Below are 17,211 nucleotides of genomic sequence, written 5' to 3' on the forward strand. Positions count from 1 at the left end.
ACCATTTGCCATACTCAACTGAAATTCACAAACCTTCTCAATTTCTTGCTTATTAAACACAGACTCAGTAGTAAGAGAACTGCATCTTGCCCTTCTTTACATGTAACCAAATTCCTTTGAACACTTCTTAGGCTGAAAGCAAACAGTAGGCATTCTTCCTGGGAAGTCATAATCTTTCACAAGACTAACCAAACTGCAACTGCTCAGCAGCATCTGACAATTAGATCTAGTGCTTGTATCTAATTAAATTTTACCCGTTTAACCCAGTGACAAAGTGAGATAAAGTAGTCAGACAATATACACTGGTATATTAATAAGATTATTTCTGTCTTCTAGTATACTGAATGACAGAAGTTTTGGATAAAGTGCAATTAACACTCTAGGTGATGATGCAGAACTACTTTGCCAGCCTTGCAAATTCATTAAGTAAAATCAGAATAATTGTGCTTTGCTGCAGAAGAAAAAATAGTATGTCTTACTTACCTCTCCTTTTCCCTTTCTCTACACTGTGAAACATCTAAATTGGAAGTGTATTGGAAAGTCAGAGTATCAGAAAACACTGAGTATGTTTTAGGTGCTTTTCCTCCTGTAAAAATGACTTAAATTGAAATCAACATTTGCATCAACTGTCACATCAACAGTCTGATCTCTTGTCAAAGCACGAGGTGAGATCTGGATAGCCCTAACTATATCCACATCAGCCATGAGCACAGTGTAACAGCAGCAGACCTCTAGAAAGAAGGACAGGCTCTGAGGACTCACCTGTGCCTGGTGGCTCTGGGTTTTGCTTCAGCTCACGTGGCTCTTCAGTCAAACACTGTTGGCGTCTCTCGGTGTGCTCCTGGAGCGTGTCTTCCAATCTGGTCCCACCCAACAAGAATCGGTCTGCACACTCCAGGACTGCTCCAAAACTACAGCCAATCGTAACAAGTGGGGATGACCAGGAGATTCCCTTAAAAAACTGTACGAACCGAATCACTAACATGGACATACCCAGCTGACCACAGTATTTGCTGTCAGAGGACACCTTCCATCCATGAAAGACATTTCATTAAGGTACAATAAATTTTTGGCAGTCATTATGATGTCTGCCTGATGGTTGCGTTTTGCTAGTTCCATCTCTGGAAAATATAAGCCAACATTACTAAACTGCTCTGGTAGGTTACTGGTGAATGTTTACAGGTTAATCCTTAGTAACACAGATCCAGTGACCCAGAGCTGAACAGTTTCATGCTCATTTAGAGCACATGAGGTGAACAGTCTTGACACTGCCATGAGGGCTACAGCTATTCCAGGATTATCAGTTGATCTCCTCCACATCTTTGGAAAGTCAGTATTCAATATTCTAATTCCAAATTCAAATTAAATAAAATATTTTATGCTTTTTTGAGGGAAGAAAAAGAAGAGAAATGGATAAGACATCTGCAAGATTTAATGACATAATGGTAACTCTATTAGGACATCAAAATTAATTTCAATTTCCCTGAGGGATCTTATTTTAATTAACAAATCCACGATCCTGCTCTATTAATTAGCATACTGAAAGAATAATAAGTTTCAGATGAGCTTAATTCTAATAAAGCTTTTCATCCCCTAAAAAAATAATAAAAGGAATTAAGGATCTCAATCCAATTTTAGCAATGTTTAGAAATTCTATGCAATAATACAGCATAACTCTTAGTCATTTCTTTTAATTTGAAAATGTTTTGGTTATTGCATTTCAGACATTCTGCCTATTGAAGGGATGGCAGTGGCCCACTAAGAAAAGTAATTCTTGCAGGATACCAGGTGATTTTATTTTTTATATTATTTCCTACTGTTAAAGCTGATAACCAATAGGGATAACACATGATTTTTTTTTTTTTTTAAATCCTTCTCTACTGCTGGTTTTCCAATGAACCCTCACAACAGCCGCTCCCCATTAGCATCCCAACTGGGGCAAATAAAACTCAAGGGTTGTATCTGGGACACCAAGCTGCACAACAGGTGTTTTGTGCCTGGATTTACCTGGACCATTCAGTGGTCACAAAGTGGCTGCTCTATTGCTGGTCAAATCACACATCCCTGCTAAGCTGACACACAAACATCAATGTACGATGTTAATTTTTATAGACATGTTAATTTATTAGTCTGCTTAAAGTAGATATGGAAAACTGATTCTTTTTTCCCCAAGTCTGTTTTAAGTTCCTCTCTGTTCCTGTCTCGTCGTTCACCTACTGGTGAAAAATCACAGCTAGGTTTTCCATTTGTTTTTGATTCCCAAATTTATACTTTAGATTCCTGCAAATTACTTTGCAGATTTCCTGTTATATGAAGTAAAAGGAGAAAAGAAAATATTAGGAAACCATTAAATGCTTATGTTAGCAAAAAAAGTAAAGGAGAGAACTTCTGCATAGAGGAACACGTATCAATGCTCATGACTTCAGAACTACTTGTTCTGTAAAGACAGCCTGCTGCTTTGACTTAGCACAGCAGAACAAACGACAGCAAAGGAGGACACTAAGTTATGCATGCACAACTTTTCTAATTAGTATATCTTGACAGCATTTTGCTTATATATTTCAAACTACCACATTGAATATTTTCAATGCTTTACTGAAGAACAAGTCAATACAGTTATTATGTAACAGAAAAAAAAAAAGAGCAGCATTAATAGAATCTGTAGAAAGAGTTGAAAAATTTAAAAATATGGGTTATAATGGAAAATGCATGCAAGCTTCATTTCTGCCAGTTCTGTCACTGCACAGTCCTCTCTCTTCCAACAGTCCCAAAGGGGGGAAGGGCAGGAACTGCTCTCTGCCCAAAATAAGATACTCAGATAGTTAAAGTTGGCCCTGCTGTCTCTCCATCTCAGCTCCTTTGTATATCCCACGAGATCACTAAGCAGCAACCTGATGCTACATTGCCTCTGACGTGTGCAGGAAAATGACAGATATTCTCTCTAAAGATACTATGAGCATACCCAGTTCATTAAAACAGACAACTTTTTTTGCAAGACTATCTAAAGAACTTAGCTATGCTTGCTTTATTTCTATTTTCAGCTCCTTTCCATCTCCATGTGGTCCACGAAGGAAACTTCTCCTATCTGTGTTTTTCCCTCAAACACCTAACAGCAGTCATTCTTTATGTTTATTTTCAACTCTTTGTGTCCCAGACATGTTAAAGGAGGAGGGTATTTCTCAGCAAAATGATTAACACATTATCACCTTATCATTTGTCTTTTCTAAAGGCTCTGTGGCCTGTTCAGTAGTTTACACAGAAGAAACACAATAGTTAATGGAAACAAATTTTTTCTCAAGAAGGCAGAACAGTCCTTTCAGAGATTCATTGCTCTAATAATTTGTCTTCTCCAAACAACCTTAATCGTGGAAGACTGAGACCATGGAGGCACCTTAGGATTGACATTTTTTGCTATAGTGGGGATTGGCACAAATGGAACCATTGATTTTTCTTAAAAAAATATATTTCCTTAATAGGAGTCATAAAATAATGATTAATAATAAATTAAATAGCATCTTAATCATCCTGTGCTTGTCAGCTCTCTTACTTACGGTGTATTAGGTAAAAATATCGAACTCCAGGTTGCAGAGTTGTTCAAAAGAATGGGGAGCTAAAAGAAGATTCCACCCCTGCTAAATACACACCATTTTTATGTAGTAATTATACTAATTTACTCTTTACTTACGATTTAAATACAGTAGAAACACAGAGGAAGAGTTAGTATATCAAAATCAAAAACTGTAATGAATTATAGCAGCAAGAAAGGAGGATAATCAAATATTGGATGAAATTCTGCTCTCATTTACTCCAGCATAATAGGTTATTCTGCTGACTGGTATTTGAATGTGGTCTCTTCTATATTTTTTTTATACATAGAATTATACATTTTATAGACTCCGACATTTGGTTAATGGTTACTAAATCTGGTATTTACAGAGACATTAAGAAAGATGGTATTTATTTGCAATTTTATTTCCCTCATAGTGAAACGTGGAATCCATACAGCTGTACAATGAAGATGATTAGAATTGCTAGAAACCAAGGCCTCCTGGGAAAAAAAAATATCAATAGCATAGTTTAACTACATGAACCGTAATTGCATTATTAGCTCTGCTGTGCACTACCACAGGAAAGCTAATGGCATGATTCCGAAGAAGCTTTATAGATTATGGAAAACTATATAACCTCTTGCGCTTCCATTGACAGCACAACTCATTTGAGATCCCTGCCATTATGGGAAGGAAAACTGCCTCATTTTTCACAAACATTGTGAATATGTCTTTTCATGGATTTTATATATTAACTGTATATATGCCCACGGACCAGTAGCTAGAATAACAAATAACCATTTGTTTAACCTTAGCTGTGGCAAATTTAGCAGTGAATTGTGTTTTCAGTCCCAGTTGGACAAATAAATGACTGTTGCAGAAGGAACAAGGAAGAAGAGGAACTCCCCACTCCAGACATGTACTGGGTGAATCTGGGAGGTAAGAAGAGGATTACTGTCACAAACCACCAATGAAATGAAATGTCTGGTTTTTTCAAAGTGTGCTTACTGCTAAATCAATCTGCCTACAGTTTAGGAGCAGGATTCCAGCTTGAAAGCAGAAAAGCAAAATAATTTTCATTACATTCTGACAACATGCAATAGTTATCCCCAGTGAGTCACCCTCATTTTGTCCCTGCATTTTCCCCTCCCACCCAATCCCCAGGTTGCAAAGATGTAAATATATGAAAACCATTACTTTCTTGAAAGGTACTGAAATAGAAGAAGTTATAATCTGGTTTACAAAGTCTTGAAACAAAAAACAATCCAAGACACAATCCTAAAACATTGGGCCTGGGAGACATCTCATCTACTCCATCACATTGCACATAGCCAACTTCCACAAAGCCAGCTTCCACCTGTGCACCCCCCCTTTGTGACCAGCAACAGCCAGTATACACTTTTTTCTTGCTCTGTGTGTGCACTCATAGGCAGCTGTGGGTCTGTCCTGTTTGCTGCTAGTTCACCACCGTACAGGGATCAGCGATGTCTTTTTTTCATCAAGAAGGTTTAAAACTGAATTTGGGGATTCCGTGGGAGCTGAAAGATAAACAACCCCGTGACACTTCCTCATCCACAGCTCAAAGGTGGATATAATGAATTTCATCCATTTTAGGGCTTGGATCATCTCGGTGCACTGCACCCAGCAACCCTGGGTGTGCAGGTCCAGGCAGAGCTGCCCAACTTGCCAGGGCTTTCAGCTCATGGCACTGGGTAAGCAGGCAGGTCTGACCCTCTCCTGGGTACAGCAGTGCTCCTGCCCTCATCAGCACCAGGAGACCATAAAGAAACTGAGAATACAAGGGGGAAGACTTGCATTTAAACTATACGTGGGGAAACAGGATTAAAAAAAAAACAACAACAACAAAAAAAACCCAAACAAACTCTGAATAGAAAAAGAGCACTAATTTACCAGCAAAATGTCCTATCATTATTTACACATTATCTGCTGTGTAACTTACTGCTGAGGCGACTTACCGCTCTGCAAACCTATTAATACGTTATGCCCACTCTGCTTGAAAGGGTTAGCTTACTCAAGGAAGAAGTGCTAACTTGCTAAATGAAATCCTGTAACAAGGGAATTCCTAAGTAGATATACAATTGTGATATGCACAAGATACGGTGGATAAAAGTCTTATTTACAGAGGTTTTTGGAAAACAATGTTGTGTGAATGCCTGGAGCTTTTTTTACTGGGTCTTGAGGAAACGTGCGTGTTTCCAGCTTTATAGTTTCTACTGTCAAATTCAGCTGAGTTTACTCATGTGTGGTAAAATAATGCCATCAAGTGGCCATTTACCCAATTACAGCGCACCCTCTCCCCTCTGGGGCAGGCTGCCTACCTTGCCTTAGGTGATGACTTCCCACATTAAACTGTCTGGTATGTAAATGTATTAACAGCTGCTGCTGGTTACACAGTTACATTACTCAAAACCACTTTTGATCCCAACCGCTTTGAATCTCCAGAAAGAAGGAGATTCAGAGCATCTAAATTAGCAGCATCTGACTTTTTTATTAATAAAATCCAGCCAGATATTTTTCTGCTGTAGCTGAGGAGCACAACATGTAATTCTAATGCTACTAAGAGGAAGTATGTAGGGAATTAGTCCTGCTGTTGTACATACACCCTTACAAACTATAGGGGGCATTATGTTACCGTGGTTTGTTCTTCTAATTTATCAATTCAGAATGATGCTCTGCTATCATCATGCTTATCAGGCCCTCAAAAGCCATGTATTTACACCAAGTCAATAAATAAATGGTAAAAACTATGTTTTGCACATTCGACTCTTTCAAAAGTCCTTCTCAGGACATCCAAAGCACAGAACATGAACACTTTCTTATTATCTGCAACTTAATTTAAATCCATTTACATACACTGGAATGTACAGATTAATCTACAAATTGCCAAAAATATGTTGCTGAGTGAATGTACAAAGAAAGGGTCTAACCTTTGGGAAGAGATGAGAAAGGCAATATAACTTCAGAGCTCTGGGTTCTGCACATCACGAGAGTATTCTCTCACTGTTGGCTTGAAAAGAAATGCAACCACAGGGGTGATGAGAGATGGCATGATGGGTCTGCTCTGCCTGAGCCTTTGCAGGGTGTATCAGGCACACACAGGAGAACCTGTAATCTGCCATATCCACCCAAATTACTTTGGCTTTGCCACCAAGTCTCAGCCAGTCTCCTGGTCCCCTGTAATGTTGTGTGTAAATACCCACTCCACAGCCAGCAAAATCCCAGGGACTGGCGTCGGGGTTGTGCCCGAGTGCCACCACCCACAAGCCTTTGGGCAGAGTCTCACGTTTGTGTCTACAACTGCAGTCCTTTAAAACATCGCTGTCCCTGCTGGTGTCTCCTATGGCTGTGGAACTGCCAACATGAGCACGAGTCTGCAAAATGGTAGTTTCCTTAAACCTTAAGTCTGCACCCCAGTTTACTAGTGCAGCTCACACAGCTGGGTGCTGGGTGGCTGCAGAGGAAGGGTTAACAAGCTAATCATTACAGCTGTTTCCAAAGCATGGTTTAGTAATCTTTGCATGCGTTCTGCAGAAAGAAGGTTTGAGGATCTTGTAAACAGCAGAATTAAAGATAGTTTCAAAAATTGGCTCACAGTTCTTGTTTATGGGAATTATCTTTAAGATAGCAAGAATTAAGCCTTTCAAATGTAACATTCACTGTGACTTAGCCAAAATTCTGGTAAAAAAAAAAAAGATAGGTGATAATTAGCAACCTAGGTGTTCAATCTAAAATTATTTTAAACTTTAGTCTAACAGAAGAAGGCTAATGGAAGAACAGATCCTCATCTTCTGTAACTTGACTTTCCTTAGGTTAAGAAATATAGAAAAAACTAAAATTGGCAGATTCTGTCAATTGCATTAACAATAAATATTTAGACCATTTCAGAATGAATGCCACCTCTTCAAGATGAGATATGATACCCTGTACAGTATCAAGAGACCTCCTCAATTTCTTGTTCAAATAAAGACTTGCAGAAACAAAACACAGGAGAAATGGACAAAATCAAAAGTACTAGATTGTAAAATGGCAACTGAGGCTTGAGTTCTTTGAGGAAAAAAGGGAAATATCAGCCATTTTTATTAAGAATCTTTAGGAAAATTCAAGCTTTCAGTATTCATAAACTCATTGCTAATTATAGACTGGCATCCTGAGGAGAGGAAAAGGAGAATCTAATGAGAAAGGGAGAAACACTTTGTAGTAAAATATTATTTTCTGAACAACTTCAAGGAACAAACTAACCATTTGCTACTAAGATGGTTCCCTCAGGTGAGAACTGCACTTTATACTTAATTTTCAAGAAGTTGTCTTTGCTTCATACCACCCAGCTTCCCATTTCTTTTAGTACAAAAATCCCTCTAATGCAAAAAGGGTGGACTGATAGGTTTTGGCCTATTCCTCACATCACACTTCAGCCACCAAATGTTTGCAAGAAGCTTCTGCTGAAGAAAATAAAGCCAGCTGCAGCTTTCTAACAGCCAATACTGCCTGATATCTCTAATAAAGGTAAGGTGTGACTGCTTAGTGACACTAATTCCCCGTGGGTTTTGCTATCTCACAATACAAAAACCTAATACAGTACTGTAAAAGCAGCAGAAGACAACCTCTGGTATAGGAAGAGTGCCAGCTCCAGGAGCATCAGGAAAGTGCTGGTTGTATTGCACAGAGGCATAAGTGATTGAACAAGGAGAGAGTTCAGTGCTCTTGACACCTACAAAAACATTATCAAGAGAAAGAAAGGGAGATGGGGCCATCTAATTGTATAATATTAGAAGAATACTTGCATAATTACAGAGCTACAGTGACAGCTGCTTACAATGTCCGCTATCACGCGCTGCAGGTGGTAATTTATCCATAGGTTTCCCATTCATCTGAATGGAAAACGGCAGGGGGTGGCCTCTTGGCATCCCACATAATGGCAGACACTTTAAGCAACTACCATGCGCTAGGTCCCCATTTAAATTTTGGGGAAAGGATATGGACACGCCTATTGCTAAGTGCCAATTTTAGGGCTGTATTCTTTATTGTCAGAGATGTCACAGGACAAACAGGAGATGAGCAGGGAACTCAAGAAAAGTTCCTGTTTATTACAGACCTGATTTCTGGAAATTTCCCTTAAGATGTATTCTCTATTGAAAGCATTTTACAGGAGATGGTAAAGAAGAGCTGTGCCATTTAAAATTCAGGACACTAAAATACCAGCAAGTGTCAAGACAACTGTTGGTAGTTTGAAATAATAATATATATCTATAAAAGCCGCCTTTGTTATTTTATTTATACCTCAATTATGTCACTTCTAAAAACTCAGTTTGGAAAGAAGGGCATATCTCAGTGCATATCCTTTCACCTCCTTCATGCATATGAGTATACAAAATTCACCTCAAGGTCAGAAATCAAATGGTTATTATGGCTTCAGAAGGAACATCACACATGCAGTGCTCTGTGGTGTCTCACAATACAGTCTCTTCATCTCTTCAGTGACCATCCACTCTTTATTAATAAGCAGTGAGCTCAAAACAGAGCAAAGCTTTAATCCTACACTTCTTTTGAGCAGGATGGTGTGCTATCCTCACTTGCTTATAGCCTTCTCTTGGTTGTATCCACATACCATACAGTGGTATTTGCTTTATTTTTATTTCCATTTACGAGCATACATTGTCATGTTTCCCATAGCGTATTTTAATGACTTGTTGAGCAACACTATCACAGACTTATTGCCTTGGTCTTACCACACTTGGTGAGCTGCCAGTTTCCAGCAATTACAAAAGCCAGTTGCAGCCATGCCTATTATTCTCAATGCCGTTAGGAAAAGCGGGCAGACTCACTTTGTCACTTTTGCAGCTGGGTGGCATTTATGAGGTGTGTTTCATGTTCTCACAGCACTAACTTGCATCACAGAAAAGCACAAAACTATCATTTTAATTGGAGTAATCATAGGTATCATTCTTGCCACAGTATATTACATTAAGTTAATGAACTTTGGGAGATACACTTGAACATGTCATTGCGATTAGCCCAATTCATTATAAACTGTATGCCTCATTTACATGGGTTCCTAGTTTATTTTACTGGGGATGGGAAATATGCTTCCTCTGAAATCAGCTCTGCTTTTTTTCTTCCACACAGAAATTATTACTTCTGAGAGACAGGCTGAAGTGACAGAGGAAACAAAACAAACAAAGATAATATATACATACACTAAACTTGTGTTGTATTCAAGACTGGACTGCTAAATATGAAGGAAACATAAAACTTTTTTAGCAGAGCAATTCCAGGGAAGCATACATGTGCAAAGTATGAAAACCACAGATCGTTTCAAGGGGTCTTTCATTGGAAAGCTTGACTCAAGTCCATTGTGTCACAGACTTAGCAAGCAGCTGTAGACATCATGCCCATGCACAACTCCTTGGTAAGTCTGCCTATGAAGATGATGAGTAGAATGTTCAGGTCATGATGACAACCTGCATCTACTAACTAGCTCACACAACTAAAGCAGCCAATGAAATATTTTGTTCCCAAAACCAAGATTTTTTTTTTTTTTCTAGTGTTGTCAACTCTTCCAGAAACATTAAAGAACATATTCACTCTTTTTACTTTCCCTGTTCTTATTTTCAGGTGGGAGGAAAAAAAAAAGGGTGTTGTCTTCTGATTTCACATGATCATGTCACATCTCTTTCTCCTCAGTAGCCAATAATGCATGAAAAAATGGACAATTATAATTGAAAGGATCCAAATTCCCATTATGGTATGGATCACATCCTCCTGTTCTAAGGATGAACAAAACCTGCAAAACCCAGAAGCATTAGACCTTGAGCTCTTATCCCAACTCCTAAGTTATATGAAAGCTAAAAAATTTGTCATGTAATGGGAGAAAAATACCCTCTATGTGTGAAAGGAGTGCAGCCCGGGGAAAGAACACAGCCTGTAACACCATAATTTTGAAGAGAGCACGTACCCATGCCTACGAGGAGGTATTTCAGGGTATCCAAGGATTGATGCAGGGAGTGAGTGCCGTGCAGAGCATGCCTCGCACCAGCACTGTTATACTAAAACCAGAAGCATAGTTAGGATCCCTTATTATCAGTAGAATTAGAGCTCCTTTTTAAGCATCTTGGAATTGAAATCTTGTTTTCTCACTAATTATTTCTGGTACACTTTTTGCCTGAAATCCAAGTGCTAGGTTAAGTGTGTTTACTGTTCTCTTCCCAAAAAAAACTGGTTACACCAGGGCTTTTGTAATCATCTAGCAAAGAGGGAGGGAACTGGGATCCCAACAGCAGCAATTACTTGTTTTTACAAGAAACCATGATACTCTAAAAATACAGGTCACAAATAGTTACAAGCAAATCACTAGAGGTACATTGTGGCAATACCTAAATCTCAGTTGCTGTCAAGTACCCTGTCATCCTGAAGGAGACTCAAACACTCTTGTGGGTTTGAGATTTCAGTATATCTTGACTTGTGCTAATCTTACGAGTGAAGAAGCAACAGCTATTTTATTCACAAAAATTTGTTACCTATCTGCCCACTCTTTTTGTACAGTAATCAGAAGATGAGAATATTACTCAGTAATAAGACAGTGGGTGGATAGGAGTAAAAAAAAATATTAAAATGGATGATGTGAATAATTAAAACCACTTTTCTATCTACTGAAGGAACAGAAACTACAAAGATGAAAGTGAGGTCGCTTGTTTTATGAGTTGCCTAGCCAATCAATACCATCCGTCAGCAGCAACTGTATAAACACATCCTCTCAGCAAAGCCTTTGTAGAGCCACCTGCACCCTGATCCAGTCTGAACCTCGGTGACATTTTAAACATTCTCACGAGAAGTTTTCTTCATTCAGTGAATACAACATACTGCATGGCTGAGCAAATTACAGGAACATATGCAGTGGTAGCTTAGGACATTCAAGCAGCAGTTTTAAGTTGTTAGGGTTTTTTTAACCAATGCTTTGTTTTAACATTTGAAACTCCCATATTCATTTCCGTCCATGTTCCATCCGGATTTGTCAAAACTTTTGCATGCTTTGCAGTCTGAGCCACAACAGGCTAATTCCCCAACCACTGAAAATCAGCCTAGCTGCACTGAACTCAGTGAAGAGAGGTAGATTCAATCTAGCTGAGGATTTAGGCTATTGCATTTTAAAGTAAAAAAAAAAGAAAGAAAAAACCAGTAGTATCCTGAGCAGTTATTTATTATTGAGCTATTAGTTTTTGGGTTTTGGTGTTTGGGTTTTTTTTTTTTTTGCAATGTTTGACAGAGTCATAGGAATGAATTGTCACTGCAGTAAGCAGGGGGTTATACACACAATTCTCATTAACAATAGTATTTTTCTTGGTATTTTGCAATGCCAATGCCATCTAATCAGTCCTAACTTTCATGCCTCTGCATGCACAAACCAGAAGGGATAGGACTTAAGGAAGGTGAAGGGAAATTACTATGAAAAAAAAACAACCTGATTTCATCACTGAACCTCACAATCCCCAAGCAATGTGAACCACAATACTTAACAGCATTTCACACAGAATTCAAGGCAGTCATTACCTTATCCAGTCTGCTCTCAGTCTCCAGGTTTTCCCCATGGAGTCTTCCCTTTATCATAAAGATAGACTTTAATACAAAAGGCCTATGTTGAAAACCTATTAAAAAGTCCATTCTTAATACAAACTTCTGCCAAAAGAAAATTTATTTATTAAAGATACTATTTACTTTTCTGTTTAGGCTTGAAATCAACAATTGTTTTTTTAATTTCTTTAATGACAGAAAAAGAATAACTCACAATTGTTTAATGTATGTGCATAAAAAGGAAAAATCACATTTCATCACAGTTTACTCCTCCAATTTTTCCAGACCGCTGCTCAATTTTGCAGATTCATACTCATGAAATGGTTGTCTAGGGCCAGGGTAACAAAGTGCACAAAGGAAGAACAGAAATTAGAGAAGTTGCAGGAGTGATATAAGAAGTTATTTTCTCTTAGTGTTTTTATTTTCCTTCTCTGTTTAATCATGCACATGAGAATACCAGTGCCATGGATTCAACACCATTTAACTTTTTCTTCCTACACAACATTGGCAGATTCCTCACAAAAACTTTTACAATTGGCATATATGCTTGATTCTCAGATACTAAATGGCTTTTTCATCCATAGGTGGATGATCATTCATTAATCATTCTTCTGTTCACAATCAAGGCCATGAGAAGGAAAAAAAACAAGCAGAACCCAACTGCAAAATTCAGTTTCGGCAAAGGAAAAGCCCAAATTTCTTCACCTGCCTTGAAAGTGAAATAAGCAATGAAGTATGACTTCGGACCTCTGTAGATGAGATCCATTGCTATGATCAGAGTATCTGATAAAACATCTTCTGCTTTCTTAAAAAGTGTAATTTTAATGAAATTGAAATATTCCAAACAAATGCTTGTGCAAAGCGATATATAGTGCATCTCTACTGGAAATATTAGAGAAGAAAAGAGAGTTAAGCATGAGGTAGAGCAGCCCTGCATGCCTTTCCTACACAAAACTTGCAGTGCGGTAACCACCTGACAATTCATTGGTAGATGTGTCCAAAAAAAAAAAAAAAATCAAAACAAAACACCCTATAGGCAGAAAATGTAAAACCTCAACATAAATCAGTAATTATCTTTTTCAGTGCACTTCCCAGAATAGGAAAGCATTACTGGAAGCAGTGGCTAAGCAAATACCTCAAATTCTGGCTTCTTTCAACCTTCTAAAAGTATAATTCAGCTGTTTTGGTTGGGTTGTTGGTTTGGGTTTTGGTTTGTTTTGGGGTTTTTTTGACTCTTTGCTTATGAAAACATTGTGAAAATAGCTTATTCATGTTTAGGACAGCTTTTTCTGGCTTAGGAATCCTTGTTCCAATGGGCATCTTTTGGCATCACACCCTGTTCATCTACGCAGAGCATGCACCGGCATGTGCACAGAGCCTGGTGTCAGGTTAGATGGCGTACACGTTGTTGGCTTGAGGGCAGTATTTTCCTGCAAAGGCTACTGGTGACTTTCTACTGTATAGCTGAGAACAGTGTTCAAAAATCTTATGTTCTTTTAATGAAATAAAATAAACATCAGGAAAAAGCACTGAAAGATATTTTTAAACCAGAATGAATTCATAGATGCTGCTGTCAAGATCATATACGACACAACACAAAAACACGTCTTAACTGATCACATCCCACTGTAGTATAAAACCATTTTGAAAAAGCACCTTTTTCTGTCACCTTGTCTGACAAGCTTTATGTATTTTATTTGTATGCAAGTGAATGGCAGTTTATTGTGTCCCAGGGGATGAAGTATTAATGATCATTTGCTCCCCGCTGTGTGGCCTGTCATAATTTTGCAGAAAGACTGACAGAAGTAACGACCAATCAGCCTGTTAATACTCGCCTGACAGTGGCCACTCAGGCCATTTTAACCAAGGTCTTTTGCCAAATCCTTAGGTAATTTTCATTTTAAAATGCTATTTTTGATAGCGTCTGCAAATTGCTAGATAGAAGCAGACTAAACAAACCATATATTTCTTTTGTGTAGCAGTCAGACTTCTATCTCAGCAGGTGTTTTCTGGAAAAAAGGACTTCCAATCTGAAAGCCCATTTTGGTCAGCAAGAATCAATCTATAAAACATTCAGCAATTTGTTATATCAATATCTTAACATGGTGAATTCCTTGCAGCATGTAAGAATTAAATCCAGTTCTGACAAGTAAATAGAAGGCAGAATTTTTTAAAATTATAGTTGAAAGTCAAATGTCAAAAAATCCCAGAGATTTGTACAATGTGATGTCATTCATTTCTCTCTCCTCTGCAATGCTGCCTGCTTCATTTTACCTTGAGGCTTGTAGAAAAACCCAGATAAAGACAGTTGTTACCAACTCTGACACACAAATAACCTTAAATTTTATTAGTCATTTTATATCAGACAGCCCCATGGTAGATGCACTCTGAGCTATTAAAAAAAAGTTTCAAGAAAATTATTTCTGAGTGCCAAGCACAAGGTACAGATGATTACAGAAGAGATTAGCAGATGTTGGTATCGACAGTCGGTTGACATGTTGCCCCTCCCCCTCCCCCCAAGAAGAGCTGTGCTTCTTTCCAGGCAACTGCATTTTATTCTTATTCACATGGAAACAATCTAGAGACCAAATATCCCCAGAATTAATCTGAAAGCAAAATCCTGACATGAATGATCCAGGTGAAAAAATGATACTGGGGGGAGGGAAGCTAATATATATATATATATATAATCAAAAAATGCCCATGACAGGTGCACATCAGCTTGAGCCAAACCCCTGCCTCCTGGGTGACAGATAGGCTGTGACAAGGTGTGACCTGCCTGACGGACTCTACCTGAAGGCAGCAGCATTAGCACTTCCCCTCACACGGTGTGCTTCAGAGACCTAACGACAGCTAATATCACTCAGGTGTTGCAGCTATAACATTTTGATGTAAATTAAATAGGTACGTTGTATCAAAGGCATTCATATAAGTGGAATAAGAAAAGGAAAGATGCTTGTTTGCTGCCTGCTGTTCTTTATATGCAAATCTTGGTATATTACATGGCAACATACTTGCCTTCCATAGCCACATAAATGTTTTACTGTCTTATGTTTGCAATAAATGTGATTGATGATGATTTTTTTTTTCATAATTGCCTATTAGAAATACACTATTTTGGTGACAAATCCTTAAGGGATATCTCAGTTTCAAAACTGGAGAAAATGAGAGGTACCTGTACCAGGAACTGGGTGGTGCTGCTAACAAATGTCAGAATGCACATTTCAATCTGCTGGTTAATTTTACTCATACATTTCTTTAAGCATGTTAGCATCGTTTCCAGGTTTACTGAGTTTTGCATTTCAATCAGATACAAAGATGTATAAAAATACCACTACTGCACCTTAGGGCAGGCAAATAGCTTTAAGCTACACACACAAATAGTCACAAGGGTGAATAGCTATAATTATATTGGAGTGCATCCAAGAAATCAGCTATTCTGTTTATACTTCTTGCCTCTTTGAATTTATGTGTACTTCAAGCAAACATACTGTAAACTGATTTTAATACTAAAACTGTTGACCTTACTATTGCAGATTATTGACTATTTTCCATACAATTGCTGTTGTGCTGGAAAAGATATACATGTCTGGGTAAAAATTTATAGCAGGAAAACTCCTGGACCATTTGTGAATAATACTGTGTATCACTAGTTATCACTTTAAAATGCAAGAACATTAAAGGTCTTTGGCCTACAGTTTTAAACCCAAATTCTGTCCTGAGTAATTCTGAATTTGTTAGAGATACACAAACAGAAAGAAAGCAACTCTATTATTTTGATATACAGCGATTTTGAAATGCTGGGTATTGTTAGGATTATTCCAGCACAAACCACATCAGAGGGCGGAGACAGCTGCATGAATGCTCTAAAGGTCATACATGGATTTGCCCTCATTAGTGGCCTTATAGTGTATTTGTCAGAGGTTTGGATCCATTGTTTACATCAGATCTCCACATATAATAATAATTGTCAGGAAAGCAGGACTATGGCTGTTGTCATAAAGAATATGAATTACATTCTAGGAGGATATGCAGCTACATCCCTCTTATCTATATCCTGATCATAAAAAAATCAAAGCAGTATTCAAAAAAAACAAAGTAGCATTCATAGGCACACTCACATTTTTGTGTTGCTACTGGACTATGTTCAGGACCTTCTCCCAGTCATAGTTTTGCCTTGGCTTTTGCTGGGATTCAGTGATTCTGTTTTCCCAACATTAAGACATAAACAAAGAGAACTCTTTTGTATCACTTCGAGATCTAGAAGTCAAAATTGCTAGGAATGTATTATTGCTGATGAAAATGCATCATCCACTCATTAGTGGTGTCCACAAAATACCAGTAACATATCGAGAAAATCAACTGGCAAATATCATATTCAATATGTATGCTAATAATCATGTAGGACAGAGAAATCTTCTGCAACATTAAATGACAAGGAAGTAATTCAATATCATTTATCAAACTTTTCTAATACATATATGGTTTAATTAACTCTTTCTAGTTAAATTAGAGCAAACAAAAATAGCAATTGCAAGATAGTAAATGAATATACCAAAAGCAGGACTTTCACATCTGTGAATTATTAGTCACAGATTTCCATAACAATACATTTTTTTCTTCAAGGTTAATTCAATTAAGAGGAAATTTGTCCAATTTTTTTTTGCCAAATAAATTAGATTTAACATATTAACTTGGGAAGACATCAGAGAAAATTTACTGGGTTCATTAGGCTTAGGAAATTAAGTTACAGAAAATTGTGCTTCCTTTTAATAGACTTAAGCAGTAATCTTTAGCAGTCTGCCAAAGATACACATTTCTCATACAAACAGATATCTTATGACCTGAAGAGCCACTACTTCTTCACAGCACCTGCAGTCGTGATTTTGTAAAGAAAGATCCCACCTGTGAGAGCTTCTAAAACAGCTAGAAGAGCCAACAGAATGGCAGATAATGTTAACTGCATCCACAGAAATGAACCACTCACACATTATCTGGGGTAATGGCAAGTGGGGATGCTCTGAAGAACCAAAAATACTTGGGGAACATGCTGAAAAGCATAGCAGCAGGACACTCA

Source organism: Eurypyga helias, unplaced genomic scaffold, assembly GCF_000690775.1.
Source record: "Eurypyga helias isolate BGI_N326 unplaced genomic scaffold, ASM69077v1 scaffold7041, whole genome shotgun sequence".
Classification (NCBI taxonomy): domain Eukaryota; kingdom Metazoa; phylum Chordata; class Aves; order Eurypygiformes; family Eurypygidae; genus Eurypyga; species Eurypyga helias.